The sequence below is a fragment of the Sipha flava genome, unplaced genomic scaffold, assembly GCF_003268045.1.
Source record: "Sipha flava isolate LNK unplaced genomic scaffold, YSA_version1 80_pilon_pilon, whole genome shotgun sequence".
Classification (NCBI taxonomy): Eukaryota; Metazoa; Arthropoda; class Insecta; order Hemiptera; family Aphididae; genus Sipha; species Sipha flava.
The window spans coordinates 237,220-259,890 of NW_020273622.1; the positions used below are offsets into that span (position 1 = coordinate 237,220).

The 22,671-nt window shown below is 26.6% G+C and overlaps 1 protein-coding gene across 1 annotated transcript in view; it reads left to right on the top strand.

Moving 5' to 3' along the window:
- The first annotated feature begins 1,389 nt into the window (after window positions 1-1,389).
- The window catches only part of LOC112693064, a 179,050-nt gene continuing 157,768 nt past the window's right edge, over window positions 1,390-22,671 (top strand). The window contains exon 1 of the mRNA XM_025567958.1: window positions 1,390-1,756. The gene's annotated coding sequence lies outside the window, so the exon portion shown is untranslated. The remainder of the gene's footprint in view (window positions 1,757-22,671) is intronic.

Genomic DNA, 22,671 nt, shown 5'->3' on the forward strand with positions numbered 1-22,671 from the left:
TAATACTTCGCTATAATTTTAAGAGTTTTAACAAAAATATTTTATTTTTATTTTATTTAATTTATTGATTATATATAATTAAATATTACTGTTTTGTAATTAACATTTTGTAATTAGTTATATAGTTATTATTATTTTTGTTAAGCAATTTAAGAAATATGTAATATGTTGACTATAAATTTTTATGCAATCTTTATTTTTATTTATTGAATAACAGTAGCTTAAAAATAGCTTTCCAATATTTTTTTGTAAACATTTTTTAGTTTATTTATTTCTGCTCACAAAAATAACAAATGTTCAATATATATCTATCGTCCATATTTCATTTGTTTTCTATCGTCAAAATCGTTTATTTAACCCTCTAAATCATTTTTCGCCGTTTTCTTTCATCCATTTATATGCAATCGTTTTTATTCGTGTTTTGTACGACATGCATAAATCATAAGCCCGTGAGTGTATAAGCCATTCATTTTTCTTGGTATAATTTAAATATTCTCTACAAACCGTATTTCGATAGTTCGTTTAAATTGTCAAGGTCATGTAGCTTTCGAAGCGAGTTTACCGTGGAAATTTTTTTAAATATCTAGGGAATCCGGTTGATTCGGTCTTAACTCTAGATTTTTGGTTCTCAATGTTTTTGAGGCTACAAATTCCAATAATGTTACAAAGATTTTGAGTGACCCTTTTATTATGATAACAATAAAAGTAATGATAAATGAATATGATCAATATGATTAATAGAACTTTTTTATTGGCTGTCCTAAACTTTTATCGACTGTCATTCTCAACAATGGTTATCATCATGATATTTTCAAAACCACCTTACTAGTTATTGTATGTACTGGCGACCCCCCAAGGTGGTCCCCACCACCAGTTTGAGTTCTATAAAGAAATATGATCGCAGAGGACACGAGTATTTTTTTTTTTTTGAAAAATACTGTAGTTAATTCTCGCTTTGTGCCGTCACAAGATATGGTACAAAAATGATATTGAATTTCGATCCCATACTGTATTTTTCATTTTCGTAACTGCTCTGTGTAATATTACGCGGTTGTATGTGATCCGTCTGGGATGTCGAGTCCAAGGAATATGAGCATCGTTCGATTTGCGAATGTTCTTTGTCAAAGACAAACGCCTCCGCGGCGGTGACGGTTCACGCATCGTACGACGGAAGCGACTGCAGTGAACATCGAACGAAGACAACGGGACCGCCAGAGACGTTGGAAACGGACCGCGTGCGCGAATCTTAATGACGGGGGACTAATGAAGGTCGCGAACGCAGGTGGCCGACCACTGCCGCCGTACGCTACCGACGAGACCGCTGCTACCCGCACCGCGGTAACCCGGTGGTCGACGCGCGCGCGGTCGTATTCCGTTCGCGTCCCGAACTAGTGCGGGTTTTCCCCGACCGTATGTGAAGAGGGTTGGCGGCGCAGCTTTAATTTTCCCTTTTTTTTTTCCGGGCGGTTCAGTCGTGTCGTCGCTTCCGTGTAACGCACACGCGTCTCTTCCGTCTCGTCCGCACCCGGTCGTCGCCGTCGCCGTTCGACAATCATCGTAAGCGCGTGTCACGTTTTCGCACCGACGTCCATCGCCATTTTCACCGCACAGTCACCGGTGCGTTTTTTTTTCAATTTTTTTTTCTCATATCCGTTCTCATTCGTCTCTTCTTCATTCTGTGTTGTGTATGCACACATCGTGTCAAGCATTCGACTCCATACGTCTTACGTCACTCGCCAGTACCCATTTCGCACAAGTAAATATTGTACAGTACTATTTATCGATACACCATTAATTTATGCATTCTCGAGTGTTATTGCTAAGGTTCTAAAATTCATTCTTCAATCAAATTTACATTTTTTTAACTCAATGTTTCAATTATAGATATAACAATGCAATTTTTAAAACATTTTAAATTGTATCTTTAGTTGAAATATAAACTTAAAAATATGAAAGTTACGCAATCTAAAAATAAGTTAACTAAAATATTGAATATTGATTATTAAATTATAGGACTTAGTTACGTAATAATAAAGCTTGTTAAATTTAGGAAAGTCTTAATTTTTAAATAATAATTTATAACATGGAATATATTGTAAATATATCTCTAAAAATATCTCTCTATCTATATCTAAATAAGAAAATTAATTTTTGCTTTGAACATTTCGTTTGGTATAGACTAAAAATTTTCACGGATATATTTAGGTACTAGAAACAAATAATAAATATTAAATATATTAAAAAAATGAAGACAATAACTAAAAAGAATTAGAATCATTTTTTATTTAATTCTTTCAAAACAAGATCAAAATTTATTTGAATTTTATATGAATTAACTTTGGTATAGGTTATTATTATTATTGTGATAATTTCAATTAATTTTATTTAGGTTTATTTTTAACTTTATCTGAATAGATTTTTTGTGTATTATATTTATTTTTATCTAAATAAATATAATATATATATATGTGTCGTAGGCCAAATGGAAAATTAGTTTTTTTTTAAAAGACTAGGCTCTTTGCAATGGAGTAGCCCGTTTGCGAACTACTTATTTTTCCAAACAGCCTGCTGTTTTTCAGGCTCATTTCATACAGACTAACAGCTGTTAGGCCTTTTAAGAATTACTTATTATTTTTTCAAATAGCCTGCTGTTTTTTAGGCTCATTGCATACATACTAATTTCAGTTAGGCCTTTTAAGAACTACAATCATTTTATAGTAAAAACCATTTTAATTATTTTATTTTAAGGGTTATTGATAATAACACAGTATAAATATGTAACATATATGTATAACATGTAACATTATTATTTATTAATAATATAAAGGTATTTATTTATTGTTACATGTGGTTTTTTCGTGGCATCTTGAGCTACACAGTATATTGTTTTATAGTTGTTTTATATATTGTTTACAGTATTGTTTTTCCGACAAGCGCATCTATTTGTTTTGGACGATGTTTTGCAAAAACATTTTTGATAATTCGCCCTCCAATTGAGAATGTTTCTTCGCTATTTCTCTTAATGTCATCATTGTATTTGGTACTTCGTCAAGAAATTCTGCATCGGTTGTCTATAATACATTTCTGCTTAGCCACGTATTTATAATTCCAAATCATGTACCAATTTGATAAACGTTATTTTTTTTGTCGACAACTTTGCCAATTATTTTTTGTGTGTCTAATGGTCCACGATTTACCTTTGGAATATTAACTAAAACATAACTCCCAACTTAAATTATAACTAATTTCTTATCACTAGCTTGTATCATTTTTTCTGCAGCTTTTTTGTGTCCTTCAAAAGCTTCTACTCTTTCTTTCTGAATTTGTTTTTCTTTTACACATGTGTCGCACAATGATTCTTTGTTTATGATAGACACTTTAGAAATGCACTTTTTACAATCATATATATTATTATCCTTGTAACAAAACATGAAGTCTTAATGCTTTATTAATTTTGTTAATTTTATTTCCAAATATATTAATTATTTTACAATTAAATAAAATATCCAAACTACAATACAATATGGATATAATAAATATTCCCTTCTCCTGAGGAGGTTATATAAAGATCACAAACTTAATACATAAATTGTATGATTCACAATACTGTGATATCAGTATACGTACGGCGAGATTTACACTAATATATTAACGTACTACTCATAGTATGCTACGATGAATACTCGTAGCCTATGGTAGCGTTGAACTACTCGCTCGTCCGCAATGATACACAGTGAAAACAAATGTTACCAACCATGATGATTCACACACGATGTGAACAGGGATTTTTTTAAATTACAAACATTGCACAACTTACAAAATATCAGAACAACAGGTTTTGGAATACAATATTTATCTTTTAGAGCATACATCATTTTATCAAGACCTCCGTGTCCAATATTTTTGTGAATCGTATTTAAGATTTCAAAAAAATTCTCGCGTGGTACTAATTGAACAATTGCATCATCATGTTTTTTCTTTTTTTTTACCAAATATTTTGAATCACCCACTTCCATAATATCATATTTTTTAATAGTTCTATATTGCTTACTATTTTTTTTTTTGGTTCCTGGTATTTTAGAAGCTGCTATTTCAGAAACAGCATCAAATATTGTAGCTATTGTCCATGGTTGTTTAACTGAATTCGTTTTATTTTTATAATAATTAGTAACTTCATTGTTAAATTTGTTCATTACTGTTATATTTTTTATATAACGCACTCGTAAGTATTAACGCATACGTTGAAATACGCAAGGTTTACTAACGTATAGGATCCACCTACCTACAGTATGCCGACAAAAATATGTACGGTGAAAAGTTATAATCTAATCTACTGATTAGTCATTATCTTGTAGATTCTATCAATTATTAAGTATACTTCGTCAATCCGTATCTAAATCCTTAAAATAGCCGGTTGTAATGTACTAATTTAATTTACTAATGTAGGTAAATAACATTTATCAAATTGGTACACGATTTGGAATTATAAATACGTGGCTAAGCAGAAATGTATTACAGACAACCGATGCAGAATTTCATGACAAAGTACCAAATACAATGATGACATTAAGAGAAATAGCGAAGAAACATTCTCAATTGGAGGGCGAGTTATCAAAAATGTTTTTGCAAGACATCGTGCAAAACAAATAGATGCGCTTGTCGGAAAAACAATGTACTGTGTAGCTCAAGATGCCACCAAAAAACCACATGTAACAATAAATAAATACCTTTATATTATTAATAAATAATAATGTTACATGTTATACATATATGTTACATATTTGTACTATGTTATTATCAATAACCCTTAAAATAAAATAATTAAAATGGTTTTTACCATAAAATGATTGTAGTTCTTAAAAGACCTAACTGAAATTAGTATGTATGCAATGAGCCTAAAAAAACAGCAGGCTGTTTGAAAAAATAGTAAGTAATTCTTAAAAGGCCTAACAGCTGTTAGTTTGTATGCAATGAACCTGAAAAACAGCAGGCTGTTTGGAAAAATAATAAGTAGTTCGCAAACGGGCTACCCCATTGTAAAGAGCCTAGTCTTTTTGCAAAAAAACTAATTTTCCATATGTCCTACGACATATATATATTACCGGCAGTATGGATAATTCAGGTATTTTGCAAAATGCCTAGGCATTATGCAAATTTCCGATTCATTTTAGGCAATGCAAATAAAACATATGATTTTCAATATTATTTTACATATCACCTAGGTATTTTATAAAATACCTAGGCATTATGCAAAATGCTAATTTTTTTTAAACAAAGTACATATTATTGTATGTTATATTACATTAAAATTCTTATAACTATTATACATTATTATTTATATTACAAACAAAATTTAATTTTTATTTACTATTATATTATTACTATTATATAAATATTTTACTTAAACTAATATTTACTTATTATAACATGTTGTAGAAAAGTGACATTTTGAAGTGCACAAAATATTATTTTTCAGGCAAATACACTTTTTATTTTGACACTTGGACTTACAAACACATTTTAAAAACCTTTGGCCAATTCTTGTGGATTAAATTTTTATCAATTCATTGTATTGTTCATCAGATAAAGAACTAGTATTGGTGACCAAATTTTTAAAATAAAACTGTAGTTTGTTATAAAAATTTGACTTCATATAAATCATATGCATAGTTGCAACACCAAAACGAGACACGAAAATAACGAGAAAAATGATGATATTGTAATAAAATTATTAGTATATTTAATATTGTACCTCAGAATTATTATTATAGTAGTAAAAGAATCTTAATTTTTATTGGGTTAAATCGTGCAAGCACATTTATGATAAACGATAAGTAAAGTCGTTGGTAATAGGCCATGTCTAATTTTGTTTATTTTCTTCGTATTGCCTACTCCACGATTAGCATTATACAAAATACCAAGGCAAAGCTCATATTATGTATATGATGGAGTGATTTCTGGCATTTTATATAATGCCTAGGCATTTTGAAAAATATTGGATTATCCATATTGTCGGTAACATTTGTAAGACAAAACAATTCATGCTTATTTCAGTTTTATACTAGTACAAGAGTATTAGTACAATATAAATAACGTTTAAATGTATTGAAATAAATTCAAATTTATTTCAAAATATTAGTAAAAAAAAGTTTTTTTAATAACATATTTCTTCGTAGTAAAAAACAAGAACAAAAAAAGTTGTAGGAAAAAATTATTAGGTCATTGTGTGTTAAACAAAAAAAATTTGCATCACGGATAATTCTATTAATTCCGATGAATCTTTATGTAACTTGGTATTTACGTAGACCAAAATTCAAAAACAGGATGCGGTGTTAAGTTGGCAATCTTCTTCATCATCGTTAAATAAAATGAAGAATTGCTCGTACTCATCAACATTCAAAGTCGTTGATACAATTTCGTGGTCCGTATAGTCCTCATAGTCTTCCTTGCAGTACTCAATGTCCCCGTTATCCACGTTTAATATTAAACATTTGACCAGGGGACATTGATCGGTACACGATGGCGAACGACTACGCTTACGAGTAGATAAAAAAGTGGAGTTTACGTCATCGTAAATCGTCAGCGAGTTTGTTGTATTCCGTTTCCGAGATGTTCGTCCGAATCCTCGACTCTCACAAGGCTCATCGGCGATCAAATACTTGACCGGATGGTGCGGAGAGCATGACTGCGATCGACAACGACTACGTTTTTTTGATGCACGACTGATAGGATTTGCGGAGCTTTTATAAATCGATGATCGCCAACGTTCGACCGCCGGATTTTCCGTTCTCGGGTATTTAAAAGAACGGCTCGTCTTAATATCTTAAAAGAACAAGACTATGATCGAGAACGCTTCTTGGAGGATGTACGGGTCGATATAACTTCAAAAATGTTTCTGTTGGAAATCGTAAAGTCCCGGTGTTCGATTACCCGGCTCACGTTTTGATATTCGTATATTCTATATTTCACCGGACGGAATGGGGAGGAACAATACGGCGAACCACTACGCTTGAAAGTGCATGTCGAATTCTCCCCGTTGTAGTTATAAGTGCTCGGAATCCGCGATACACGTTTAGCTAGCCGATTATTACGGGATTCGTGTACAATTAAATATTTGACCGGCCGGTATGGAGAGGATGACTGTGATCGACGACGACTAAGTTTTGATGCACTTGTAGGACTTGAATGTTTATTTCTTTTAGAAATCGAATACCGTCCACGTCCGACCGTCGAATTTTCCGTTCTCGAGTATTTAAAAGGACAATCAGGTGAACTTACTGTCCACCAGCGATGCGTTAGCAAGGTATCCGTGGACGTATTGACCATGTTAGACTTCCGAGCGGAGGGAGTGGTTTTTATGCCTTCGGAGCTGAAATCATCAGTATCATTTTCTTCAAGACAGGGCTCCTGAAATGTGCAAAAGAAGCGAAAATTCCAAATATGTGAATCTAATCTATTTAGAATACAAATTCAACTAATGGAATTTTAGTTTTTACGTAATGTCTTCCAAATAAAAATCTCTTATATTATTATATTATTATATATTATTATATATAATATAATATTAATATTATATAATATAATTATACTATTATATTATTTATATTTTTATTTTTTTTATATTAATTATTATATTATTATTATATTAATATATTATAATATTATATTATTATATTATTATATTCTTTACCTTATAATATCTTTGAACGGTTTTACTGAAATGAAGGAAATACCAAGAATTACCAAGTAATAAAATATATTAAAATATAGAATAGGTAAAATTAAAAAAGTACAGAAAAAAATGTGTTGAAAATAGAATTATTGTATCTTAAAATTTAGAAAAAAATTTAAGTTCATTCGATTTTTTTAGTATTTCTAGAATTTAATTTGACATCTAAAGTTTTCTTCGAAGCTTAATACCACGATGTAAATATAAAGTGATACTATTGAATTTTCTGATAGTAAATTAAAAAACGTGCTCTTCGACGATTTCTCTTCTAATTAAAAAAAAAAAACATTTTTCCTATGTTGGCAAGTGACATTAAAAGAAAGTAGACGTGTTAACCTTGATTCTGAAATTAATTTGCATTCTTAAAAATTAAAATATTACCTATATTTTTTTAAAAAAGTAGAGTGATACATAAAACATTTGAATTTCACAAAAAATAAAAATATATGTATATATATGGTAAACTTCATGATAGTTATAAACGTAAATATCGTGAATTTTGTGGGATCAATTAAAATCAAAGTGAAATTATAACTAGATCTCGTGAAAATTGCTATTTTATCAGTACTTACATTTGTAAATTTACAAAATAATAAAAAAATTTCATTGACATTTTTACGTGATTACAGACATCCTGATCATTAGTTAGTATGATTAATTCACACCTTAATTATGATAATACTCCATTAATTAAGTATTCGTATATATGAGTACAGTGCTAATATAGGATTATTTTTACTGCTAGATCTATGTTTTAATTTTTTTTATCAATTATTAAATATTAGTATATTATTAGTTATTTATATATCAATTGAAAAATATTAACCATTTAATAATTATTAATTTTAATTACATTTTTTATTATTTTATTATTTATCAATCATACATGTTTATTCTCGTGATTATATTTTTAACCTGCCTTATATTTTTTTTCTTTATCAATATTTGATAAGCTTTATTTCTATTATGTTCTTGTTTCTAAATTTCTTATTATATTATAATCAATTTTTACAAATGCCAATTGCATTTTATAAAAAAAATGTCTACATTTCATAACTACATTAATTTTAGAAACTATTCAAGGTTTTTTACATAACTTAATAGAGTATTAGCTCTTAATTTTTTTTTTAACCTATTCTGTAAATAATAAGTATATTTTATAGTCTTATTAAAATATAATACATTTATTTAAATTTTATTACCTCCCAACTATTTTGTCATAAAATATAACAAAGTAAAATTATAAGACTTTTTAATCTATACTCAAAATGTTTCTTAGTTCATTAGTTTGTTTCAATTGAGAGTTAAGATATAGTTCTACATAGCTGTCTTGGGTTCATTTAAAAAAAGGTTATAAATCATTTTACAAAAGGATTGTATCTAGAGGTTTCTTCTCAGGTTTCTTATAGTCTAATTTGGTCAATTACTTTATTAATCTACATTCTTTTATGTAGGACTCAGATATTTAATTATATATATATATATATATTTATATATATATGCTTAAAATAAATAAGCATATATACGAGTGTGTATATATATAATTTAAAATTTTGATGAACTTTTGTAATTATTAAAATAATTTTTACGAGATGCTTCAAATATCATGGAACTATTTTAAAATATAAAATTTACTTTATTATAAATGTGCATCAACCTAAGCATTTTCAAAATATTTGATTATATTGTAATAATTTTAAATAATTTTTTGACTATTGATAAATATAAATTATAATCGTCTATAAATAAAACAATAATTGATAAAAGAAAATTGCTTTGATTCTGAAAAAAAAAAACAAAAGAAAGCTTATAGTTAAAAAAACAACTGTGAAAAATAATAATTTGTTTTACAGAAACCGATCATAATTTTTTTTTTTTTAATACGTGCTGATTGCTATGAGAAAAAATAATTTTCATTAAAATCAAAAACTTTATAAATTATTGCTCTGTAACTGCATACATTTGAGTCAATTTATAACATTTAGAACCAATAATTTTATTTATTGTATACTTTTTAATAATTGTACTAATTTAAATATCAAATAATATCAATCTAATTTATAAAAATTTTATTGTTTAGTCAATAATAAAAGACAACATTTTAAACTTTCAGTACAATATATACTTATATACTTATATATATATATATAGGTTTTGTAAATTATAATGGATAAAGAATTTCTCTATACCTCTATATTGTTATATAAATACAAACAATGTATTTTATTTTTAGGGTTTGTTCAACTAACCAAAAGTTTTATGGTCTTATGAATTTTAAAAATATAAGTTAAGTACATAAGATGTGAAATATAATTGTTTTGGTTTTTTTAGTATTTTTACTGAAAACTTAAATGTTGGGTAGTAACAAATCGATTTTAAACATATGTCATCATTACAAAGAAATGATAGAAAATAAAAAATATTGAATAATTACGAATTATCACATTTTATTCAGATATAGTAGAGTGTCTAAAATAAATCAATTGAAATAATTTATTTGACAAGATTTGCAGATATTGAATTCTATGATATTATATTACTTTTATTTTTGTATTTTAATAATATTGAATGTTTTAAAGACACTAATAATTTATTTTAAATTATATTTTCGAACCATTTATTTTATTTATTTTTTTTACACTCATCATTATATTTTTTGTACGACGTATATTAAAAGGTGATCGGAGTTTCCGGTCAAGAAATTATCATAAATCCTTTTTTTAAATGTAAAACCCATGAATTTATCACATTAGTCAAATATTTATAATAAAGGATATGTATTTCATAACAAATTTTTTACAAAAAAAAAAAAAAAAAAAAAGCACCTATGTTAATAATATCTGGATTTTTAATACGATCTATGGAAATAAAATATCACATTTCTTTCCTTAACAAACCATTGAACTTATTGTGTTATAATTTTAAAACAAAAAAAAAGCTCATAATAATACTATATCTTTGAAAGGTTTTTAAATTAAAGTATAATACGAGGTATAATTTTTAAATTTTCTGTAGTCTATTGATGGTTGAATTCAAATATATTAAATGAAAAATTCTATGTTCTGCTAGAAATATGTTTCTATGATCTGTTCCAAATAAAAAATTTGGAAATAATTAGAGTATAATTAGTAGAATAAATTTAATTATTTTATGAATAAATATATTTGATCTAAACATTGTTTAATTACATATAATTTAATTAACTAAGTTAACTATATTAACATAGATCTATTAATAACTAATACAATTATAAATCAAATTAATAAAAAAAATGTTATGTTACCTGACGGCGCACTATATAGGCATTTGTAGTACATTGCGGGCTGTTGTGTTAGGTTGGGACTTTACGCATAGTAATGGATCATTTAATCTGGATATTGTTTGAAAACATTTCCAAGAAAGGGTTTAGGAAAAAGAAATTGTAAGTCTTTCCGGAATTATAATGCTCATACGAGTTTCTACAGTCGTTTTTCTTGGCTCCTCATTATTTATTGGGTGTCGTTTTCTTGGCCATAAAGATCGGTTTAGCAAGTATTCTGTCGCAAAACTACCAAACGTGTTTTAAGTTAAAAGATTTATAATATGTAACATATATTGATTCAAATTAATCAATTTCAATGTAAACCTCCATAAAAATGTGTACTATAAATTAAACAGTACAGTTACAATAGCAGAGAACTGTATGGCCACAGTACAATTTGTCGGTAAATAATTCAGTAGTTTTCATGTATTTGCATATCAAATTTTTAATTAGATTAACTTATAATTATTTTTCTAATTGTTTTGTTATTTGATAGATTAAACCGCTGAAATAATTTTTCTTATTTGTGTCGAAAATTATTGCAAATTTTTATAAATAAACGAGGAAAATTATTTGAGGAAATTATATTTTTAAATTAATTTTCATAAAGATTTTTAACGTGCCTGAAAAGTTTTTATGAAACTTATTTCACATTTTTCTTAAACTTATGCCTCATTAACTGAGTTTTTTTATTTTTTGACTATTTTCTAAAAAAATTTATTTTAATTTAAGATATATATATATATATATATACGAGTATGTATAAACTTTTAATGATTGAAGCTATATCGAAATATTATAAAGACTTTTTACGATCTTCATTAATTATTTACCATTAAAAATGATGTCATGTACATAATACATTCTTTTTCAATTTATTTTAAAAACAGACACTTCCTAGTTACTGTCTTTGTAATGTGGATTTCTTTTTTTTTTCGATGAACTCTATTAGATTTTACAATTTGTCTCCTTTTACGGGTAATATTATCAAAACGTGTATCAATCACTTTTTCTAAAGAAACCATGAAACTTTATAGTGTCACGTACCATTTATGGCTATGTTTTAGAGACCTATTCAAAAACTTTACACTAGTCCAATTTGTTCATCACGTCAAATCACACTTATTAACAAGATACATGCTATCGTGTGTGTGTTTGTGTGTGATATATACTCCTATATTGCAATAGATAAAACGAATAGTACAAGTTGATTTTGGTACCAATTTATATAGAAGCTGTTCTTTTTTCACTGCGGAAATGACCCATTTAAATTGAAAAATATTAAATGGTAGTACAGTTGGTAATGTACACATATAAACACATGTAAATAAAAATGTTTTTGTAAGACTACATTATTACAAAAGTACTGTGGCAACGAAACATTTAGAAACTAGAATGATACTAGAATAACTAGAAATATACTAAGAAAGTAATATATTATAATATTAAAATAATATAGAAATAAAAATAACGTATAATAATATATATTATTTTATTATTATAAGTAACTATTTTCAAAAAAGTTTTTATTTTATATAAATAGTTATAGATAAATAGTTATGGGTTTAATACAACCCATGTTACTTCAAAATTAATTGATTCAACATTTATTTTGAGAAATATTATTTTATACATATATATTATTTATACATATTAAAATATTTTATTTATAACAATATATCAAAATAATAATGATACAAATATTCTTGATCAACATTGCATAACAGTAGAAATATAAAAATACAGCAATAGAAAACAGTCATCATATTTTTTCATAAACTTTGATTTTATTTATTTTTATAAATCATAGTAATTATGTTTCAAACTCTTCAATTTCCAGATTTATTTAAATATCAAATAAGATATACATATATAATGTATTTTTATTATAAAGACTGTGATTTTTTACAGATTATTCGATTTCATTTCAATTTTTCTACCTCTACTTTTATTTCACGATCTTCCAAACGGCTGCTTCTTTCCATTTCAGTTGCTACCAGTTACCTTGTAAATCCAACTGCCAAAGATGGATTAGATAAATGTAGTCTTGTGATGTACCCGCGCTTTAAATCTAATTCAGCTCAGCTTTTGATAAATATCTGCAACGGCTTTTACCCCACAAGTGTTTATGCACGAGTGAAAATACTATTTCACAATTTTACGTGGATTACGAATAGCATTTATATACCTATATATATACCCATAGGTTATACCATGGTCTGTATATTACGCTAGTACTATTAAAATATTTCAACATTCTGAATATATGTATATTTATATATATTTTACATCGATGTATAGATACTGCATTATATATTATAATGTGATAATTCTGTTTTAAATTAACTTTTTTGAAAGTCATTTTGTAGCTCAGTAGTTAACAACTATAATGTTTATTTATAATTATAATGTAATATTTTGAATTTTGAATATTCAAGAACGTCAGGGGAAATAACCAATCACTCTGTCACTCATGGAGTATTAATTTCTTAGCTTTATATTATATCATCAGAGGATAAACAATTTTTTTATTTTTTATTATCCCAACATATTAAATATTCTATAATACATTACTAAGTACAGATTTACTTAATATTAAGCTTAATACTTATTATTTCTGTTTTTCATTCAAATAATTTGTTATAAATTCTTTTTAATTATAATAGCTAATCACATTCAGATACTAGTATGTGTTACTTTAATAATCTTCATACCCAGATCGCCTATTTTTGTTACTTTCAAAATATAGATAATCAGTCAATTTATTTCCAATTTTAGGTTTATAACTTTTCATACATACCTTTAATTGCAGGAACTTATACTTATATATTATATGTTATTCATTTTATATTACCCGAGGATTAAAAGCAGTATATGAGAAACACATTGTTTACAATATTTCTTTTTTTTCATGTCATAAAATGTAGTTAATTTTTATATTTTCTATAATAAGCCTCAATAAAACTTATATTTATACTTATAAAAATATGTATAAAACCAAAAGAAAAAATCATATTGTCCTGGTTAATGAAACAGTGGATTGTTATTATTTAATGATTGTTTTCTTATGATATTTTGTGGAATTTTAACTTCAGGTTAAATACTATTTAAATGTCCATATATCATGTTTCATGTATCTATATTATACATGTATTAAAATCAGTGTTGGTAATATATGTGTATAAAACGTTTTATAAGTGTAAAATGTATTATATGTTTTGTATTTTAAATTCACTTTTAAATAATTAAAAATACTACCTATTTCAATATTAAGTTAGGTTCTTAATTTTTATATTAAGTAAAAATATATTGGTTTCTTATAATCTATATACGTTATAAAAATTAGAATGAAAATATTTTTGTTTGCAATTTTTTTTTCATTCTTTCAAACAATCCATCAAAATAAAAAATAATAAAATAATGCTATAGACACAGAATATAATATATTATAATATTAATATTCTTAAGTAAAATTTAAATGTTGTCAAAAAAATCAAGAGTGTTGTAAATAACACAAGTACCATGAATTTACTAGAAGTACAATTGTGATAAGATAATGATAGTTATTAATTATAGATCAATAGCACCACAATTTTCTATTTATAATTTATCTATATTTTTTTATTGTTAGTTTAAATTAAAAATGTATTTTTGTTCATGTGGAATTTTATTCTTATAAGGTATAAATTATGTGTTTTATATGTTTTATAAATTTGTATAATACGAGTTATATACAATTCCGTTTATACGTTTCAACCCTGATTCGAGCTATAAAGAACTAATAAAAATTTAATGTACTTAATAAAATCAATGATTATACCAAATTTAAATTAAAGCAAGTATAAAATGTAGCTAACAGTAAAACTTTGGGTTAAACTCAACAGTTTATGCCGTAAAGAAGAAGTTATATTAAACCAACTCAAAATTGGTAACATGATAGTTACGCTCAAGGATACTTGATGAGAAAATGGAACCACCTATACGCCCTTCATGCAACACAAACATCACGATTAAATACATAATCAGTCACTGCAAAATATTTTCAGAGGCCAGCGAAGAATGTCAAATTTCTGTAGGACAACCTGTATGAAACAATAGGACCCTATTAAGACACAAAAAAAATGTGCATTTTTAAAAAAAATTGAATTGTACAACTTAATATAATATAAATCGAATGTGAATGTCATTAGATCTATATATAGATTTAAATTTTTTTTAGGTGAAATTTAAATATGTTTAATTAATTTTATGACAAGTGTATGAAATTTTAGAAGTTGAACTTAAACTATTTGAAAAATATGTCCTATAATATGATTATTAAAATTATACAAAACTAATAGGTTTGCTATACAAATTTTAATTATCCTTAGTAAAATTAAATTTTTTAAATTAAGAACCTTAAAAATTGCTTTGGGATTATTTAGCATTTTTATATGTGTTTTTTCTGTGTATTCAAACGATATTCGTATTATATTAGTTCAATAAATTAGTCTCGCCCATATACTATAACACATTATTTTTAAGCTGATATATACTACTTTAGTGAAGTATATTTATCGTAACAAAAAAATAAATAGTTTTTGTCGAATGACATAAATGAATATACGTCAATACATTTCACATATAATGTTATAAACTTATATTATTATAACCTGATAAAGATACGTACGTTAGCAGAAAATTGAGATGACAGAAAACTGAAAATTGTACCGAAATATCTTCAATAAGAAAAACTAGTTGAATTATTCATAAACAAAATGAGACGAATTGACTATAGCACGCATATATATATGTATATATTCATATAAAATAGGTTCTGTTCATTTCCTTTGAATAATTTTATCATTTTATTCCTTTTATTTCCCATGTATGTTTTGCTTTTTAACAATGAACGTTGAAATAAAAAATTTTTTCTAATCGAAAAATAGTTACGTTTGACTTACGCATCAAAAATATATGTGAAATTCATCTAATATAAGATCATAAAAAATAGTAAATGAATCATGAAAAATTTAAATTTTATTCTTTACACAGTGTTTTTCTTTTACTGTGAACACAGTATAATTTATAAATTTATATTATTTATCGTGGTACGTTAACGTATTTAAAATACATTTTTTTTCTCCAAATTTGAATTACCTAAAGTAAAAACAAATGAACAGCGTCTTACAAAATAAATTTAAGCCTATTAGTTAAAAGTTTAGTTTAAAGAATAATTTCATATATATTAAAAAAAATTATATATGTATATAGATACCTATTTAAATTATTATATTAATGGTACTTGTAAAGTACGCTATTTTTAAATAAATACGTCTCATTTATCATGGTACCTAAAAAATACGTTTTTTCTATTCTACTATTTTTTTTTGCAGATATTTATTTATATTTAGAGTGATAATAATTTATTAGTGTATAATTTTTTATTATAAATAAATATTTAATGATATCGGTGTGATAACTAACTTTTTTAGGGCCATTAATTACACTGATTTACCGCAGCCACTACATTATTTTATATTATATCATATAATGTTCATGGCTATTGAAAATTTGGTATTTTAGACATTTGTTATGAGTCATCAATCTCAAAATGTTATAAATACCTACCTATGTACTATGCTAACTTGGAGCCTATATTCTTGTAATCTTTTAAATAAAGGAATCACAAATAACCCGTAACATATTTTAGTTATTGTTTTTATACTAAATATAATATACAAATTGATTAAAAATACCTTGCTATACACATTTAAAATATAATCTGTAGAATCAAAAACTTGATTGCATTTAGTTGTAACTCGTTACACTTTTATTAAATCCATTATTAGAGTTTTTTACATTAGACAGTAAAACAAATAGTATGATTAAGACTTGTAAGCTCTTTGGCTAGCTTATTGTATCTGTCACATCGACCCACGGGTTAGATTTATTAAACAATATTGAAGCTACCTCGGAGATAAAGAGAGAGTTAGCTTTCAGAAATCAAGTATTATTGAACAAAACAAATAAAGCTAGGCCAATGATCATTTCGAGTCATATGATTTAGTAGTTCAATTTAAATGAATTAAAACTAATTAATGTACTAATGTATCAATACAAACTATGTATTAATAAAAGAAGTTAAATTTAATTGAGTTATTTAAAGTTTTAATATTATTTAAATAATTAAATTAAATGGGTTCAGTTCTTTTACGTTCAAAAGCAAGCTGTAATTTGTTAGAAAAATAAAATATAATTTCAAAAATTAATATATTCATAAGTGATTTTTTTCCTGAATAATAATTTCATTGAAAATAGCATCGATAATGTGTTGATTATTAATTTTTAACGTCAATATGTTTAATTTTTTCAAATATTGATCATCTTTCAAAAACATCAATGAGGTTCTTGTTGCGTTAGATTGTGGATTAAAGTTGATTAGTTATATTGAAAAGGCAGTCTCTCGGCAAAATATTTTAACGCTATCAGTGAATATTATTGTCTAGTACAAACTTTTTAAAGTCTCCTGTGGTTTTATCTTCACAAAATTGAAATGCTTTGTTTACAGATTGGAAATCATATTATTTTAGGATCTTTTTGGTACCCATTCAAATGTTTGAAACAAACTGCCTAAGTTTTGTTCATAATATAAAAGCTTTTAACAGATACTGACTTAATTTACCAAAATTAGAAGTGAATTTTAGTTTAAAATATTTGTGCATATTATATTATAATTTGTGTTTATTGTTGTAACTCTTCCAATATGTCTACAAATTAGTCTAGTATTAGTATAGCTTTTCAAAATCCATGTCTTAATTATTGAGTATAATTACTAACTAGCATTAATCGTGTATATTTATTTAAAATATTTATTGATTTTTGTAATTTTGTAGAATTTAAATCGTATTATACCCAAAGTTGGCTCACTCATGATTAATATAACTGTGTAATTTCATTTTAAATTTAATAATGGTTGATATTGTATAATGCTTTAAAATGCAATTTATATTTTCATAGTTTTTATTTTTTTTTTCGAAAATAATTTTTACGCAGACTAATTTATTTCTTTAAACATGCACATTATTTTTAAATTAATTTAGTTTAAAAAAATTACATAATATTGGTTATTTAATATGTAATTAATACATAATATTTAAATTTAGTTTTTATGTCAAATGTATATTTTAGTTTTAAATCGTACATTTTCGTAGATATAACTTAATAAATACTAATAATTTTTAAAATGTTCTTATTATTAAAAAAAAAAAAATGCTTTCATATTTAAAATTGTAATCATATACTATATTATAGAGTTACTCAAATAATTTTTGAAAAAAATGTAGAGAAACTGATATGCATATGCGTGTACCCACTTAGCGTTACACCAATTAAATTTTCAACGAAAGTTGAAACAGAAATTAAAATTAATTGATAATAAAAATGCGTTATACATGCATAGAAGTAAATATGTAATTTGTCTTGCAGTTTGTTAGTTGTGTTGAACTCTACTATTTATACAGTTGTTATGGTTAATGCTTCTATTTATTCTACGTGTTCTAATATTTAGAATTATATTCTATTATATTTAAAGAAAATGTCTTGAGCTGTTCGTAACCTTAATAATATGTACTTCAATAAATATGATGAATTCTTAAAACTAATAGATGTAGTACACTTAGATAATATACATGTTACGAAATAAATAAATGTTATACAATAGAATTTAAATGCAGTTACACTTCGTTTTGCTCTCCTTTGTTTAATACCATATACACGAGTTTGGGATGTTAGCCTCGAGTTTCTCTCGTTATAATTTAACTTATGTTTAAATATTTATTCAATCACAGAAAATAAAATAAAAATTAATTAAATTACATCATTCTTACAGCGAAAAAGGTTTCAAAACAATTTTCTTCGTAAAAGTACGCTAAATATAAAATTGTTTACGGCGTCATTATCAGTTGTATTTTACAAACCTAACGGGCTATGGTTCCACACACAGTATAGTTGTAAATACAATTATTCGGGACCCGAAAAACATATATATGTATATATATATATATATATATTACATCGTATTCTATTATAAACATGTATGTTCATTGGAATCGAAGGAAACGATGGATTTCGCATAAACAGACGGTATTATACAACAATTTCACTGTCGAATTTTGCAATAATAATAATAATAAGGTCAATCTAGTACACTAGTTAATAGTATTAATACAACAACGTATTGTTCAACCGCATATTGAAATACGAAATTTACACGTACCTATATCACGACGTATGATATATTATTACATTACGTTTTCGCGAAAGGCGCGCAGCGTACGCCGGAAGCGAATGTTTGAACGCCCGGACCAGTGTTGGGCATTATCTGGATAAATAATTAATTATTTTTTACCTTATCCAGGTAGTTGAAAAAATAATCTTATTATTTTAGATAAATAAAAGTGTTATCTAAATGAATTTATAATATATTAATTTGTAGTGATTTTTTTTTTTTTTTTACTTGCAACAATAAAATAGTAAAGTTTAATTACATTTACATTATTTAATCTGTAATACCTAATAATATGTTATGAAACAAAAATAATTTTAATTTAATTCATCCTACAGCCATGAATATTATTTTTATTCCCTAATTAGTTGTTGTCAGACATAAATACTCAGTAGGTAATTAGACAAGATATTATTGACTAATCGCATATCATTGTGTATAGGTCTCTATTTCTGTATATAAACATTATACACTAATGACGTGTAGAAATTATTTAGTCTGTCTTCTGGTTCAATGATATATAGGAATATGTATTTAAATGATCGTTAATTTTAGAATTTTATTCGTCCATAGTGAAATATTTACGATAGCAAAAAATAACATTCAGAGAAACAAAACAATAAAAACACTTAATACTCGTCTTCTTTCAATTAATTTTCCTCTATCTGTAGCCATTTTTCAGTGGTTATTCATTAATCATTATATAAAGTTATAACTTGTCGGTTAGTTTTAGTTTACTATTTAAATATGGAAAAATTTGTAATTAAATTAAATCATAAAAACAAAAATTATGCGAAAAAGATGAACAAAATCGTACTGAACTACCAGAACAGATAAATTTAACGATGTTCTTACCTGTACGGTAAAAACTTTTACAAAATCGTGAAAGATGATGGTAAATACATGAAAGTCCAATTTTATAAGTTACAGTTAGTATCTACATTAAATAATTATTCAACACATTAAAAACTATGGTTTATTTATAACAGGGATGGCAAACCTTTTGAACACTTCGTTCCCAAAATTACCTTTTTTTTTTCTTTTAAAGAGCGTGTCATAAAAAAAAAATTAAAAATATTATGTTTTGTTATATTATAATTTGATTATATAATTAATGTATTAGTATAAAAAGGTTAGTTTAGGTACATAATAATAATAATAATAATAATAATATATAATAAATAATAATACTAATTATAATAATATTGCTTTGTTAATTATTTATATTATATTATAGGTCCTATAATATTATATACTATATAATATATAATAGTAAAACTTTTGGCATGCTCACAAAATCTTTTCGCGTGCCATGGATTTGCCATCCCTGATTTATAACAATAGTTACCTATAATTTACTTCAGTGCCAGTAATTGTACTTAAATATTCTCGTTTATGATGCGCTTATATCACATATGGTTACCAAAAATTAATTAAAACCGTTTTCATCATTTTTTTTTTTTATCTAGATGTTTATATTTTATCTTTTATCTTCATCTAGATAATACTTATTTTTATTGTTTTTTATCTATTTATTAAATACATTTTTACTGGCTAACTTATCTTAATCTAGTTACATTTTAAGTTATCTGTGCCCAACGTTGGTCCGGACGCATGTAGTTTTGCGTCAAACGTGTTTATGGCGAACACTATGCGTCTATGGGTGTACATTCGTATGCGTTCATGATCAAAAGTACATGCTGTGTAACGACAACGCGTACGCACAGGATTTTTGTCGTGCACGCGTTGCGCGCGACATGAACTCACGAAATTCTTAAAAGGCTACACGGTCATCCCCGTTCCGGAATTTGCGTGCAGTCTTGTCGAGGTGGTGTTACGTGATGCCTGTCCAATACATTCAAACGTTGACCACGTGATAGTTTTCCCTCGTCGTGTAGCGGTAATCCGTGTGTCGAGCGTCGAACGTTTGTATCCGACGTTGGCGTCGGAATGCGATTCCTGCTGAAAGTCGGTGTTTTCAACCCGCGTCAAAGTAGTATCCGACTTTGGAAGCAATTTGCAACTATTATTGTGGTATACGGTTACACGATGTGACACGTGTGGTCCTGCATCCAGACTCGAATTACCGTTCTCCACTCCCGTTTAAAGACAACATCTGCCACCTCCTTGCACGTCTTTTTCTCTTTTTTTCTGAATTAATAACTTACCGCAAGATAGTAAAATTACAAAATTACAGTGGCAGCAGCTGCAATCATGTCATCCGTTTATTTTTTTACTCTGTTTTTCTACGGCTTTTTCAAGTTAAATTAAGTTCTTAAGTGTGTATAAATTCGCATACAGATATACACCGGAGAGAAGTATGCATCCAACATTCCAACATGACGCTGTATCCATGAGTCAAACATTGGTTTCAATATTCAGTCAACATTTACACATCAATGTTTTTGAAGCCAACGTTCAGAATATCGTGTTAGGATTCATACGAACGGCGAAAAAACTGCAGTGTGGCAGAACCCTAACACAATAGTATTACATAGCAGCGGAGTTTGTTATCGCAGTGATAGTCCCTCGCTTGTCCATCGTCATCTTCGTTTAGATCACCACGTGTGCGTAGTATTAATACGTTACCTAAATTCGCTGTGCGCATGGATTGTGCATGATTGTGCATGACATCGTTGTCGTTGTCGTGCACTGTACACCGTTTGCATTACTACAGAGCGTTACAGAGTTTGCGGATAAACGTAATAAATGTTGACAGTAATCTATTAATATGTTGATGAGTGAAACCGAAAGTTTGAACAAACGCCAGATATTTTGTTTTGGTATCTCTGTTGATTTCATATTTATTGAAAGCCCCCACACGTCATTTTTGTAGTGAGATATTCAAGAATCATTATTATATTTTAGCTGTTTCTTTTAGACAATTTTTGAAATAATTAAATGTTTGGAAAAAATTCTTTTCTTACGAGCATGTCCATAAATTTTATCTCAATTCGTTGCTCGATTTTCAAAATTTTCAAACGTGTTATTGCAGTTCACCGGCGTCTGAAAATATAAAAAATCGAAAAATGTAACAAAATAGGACATTGAATCCCGCGTTTTTGTTAGATTTTAAATCTATTTAAAACAAAATGAAATTGGTTCTTGTTAGTATATATAAAACGTTTCGTATTTTGAAAATACAAAATTTCATTTACTAACTATGTTATGTTATCACTTAAGATTGTTCGTATTGTTTTCTATCAATCTATACATATATGTATATAAATATATATATATATATATATGTATATGCACTATACTCGGGTGTTCTGCAATTTAGCCAGATATGTTCAGGGATGCATGAAAACAACATAAATTGCATGACACACACACACACACACACACACACACACACACACACACACACACACA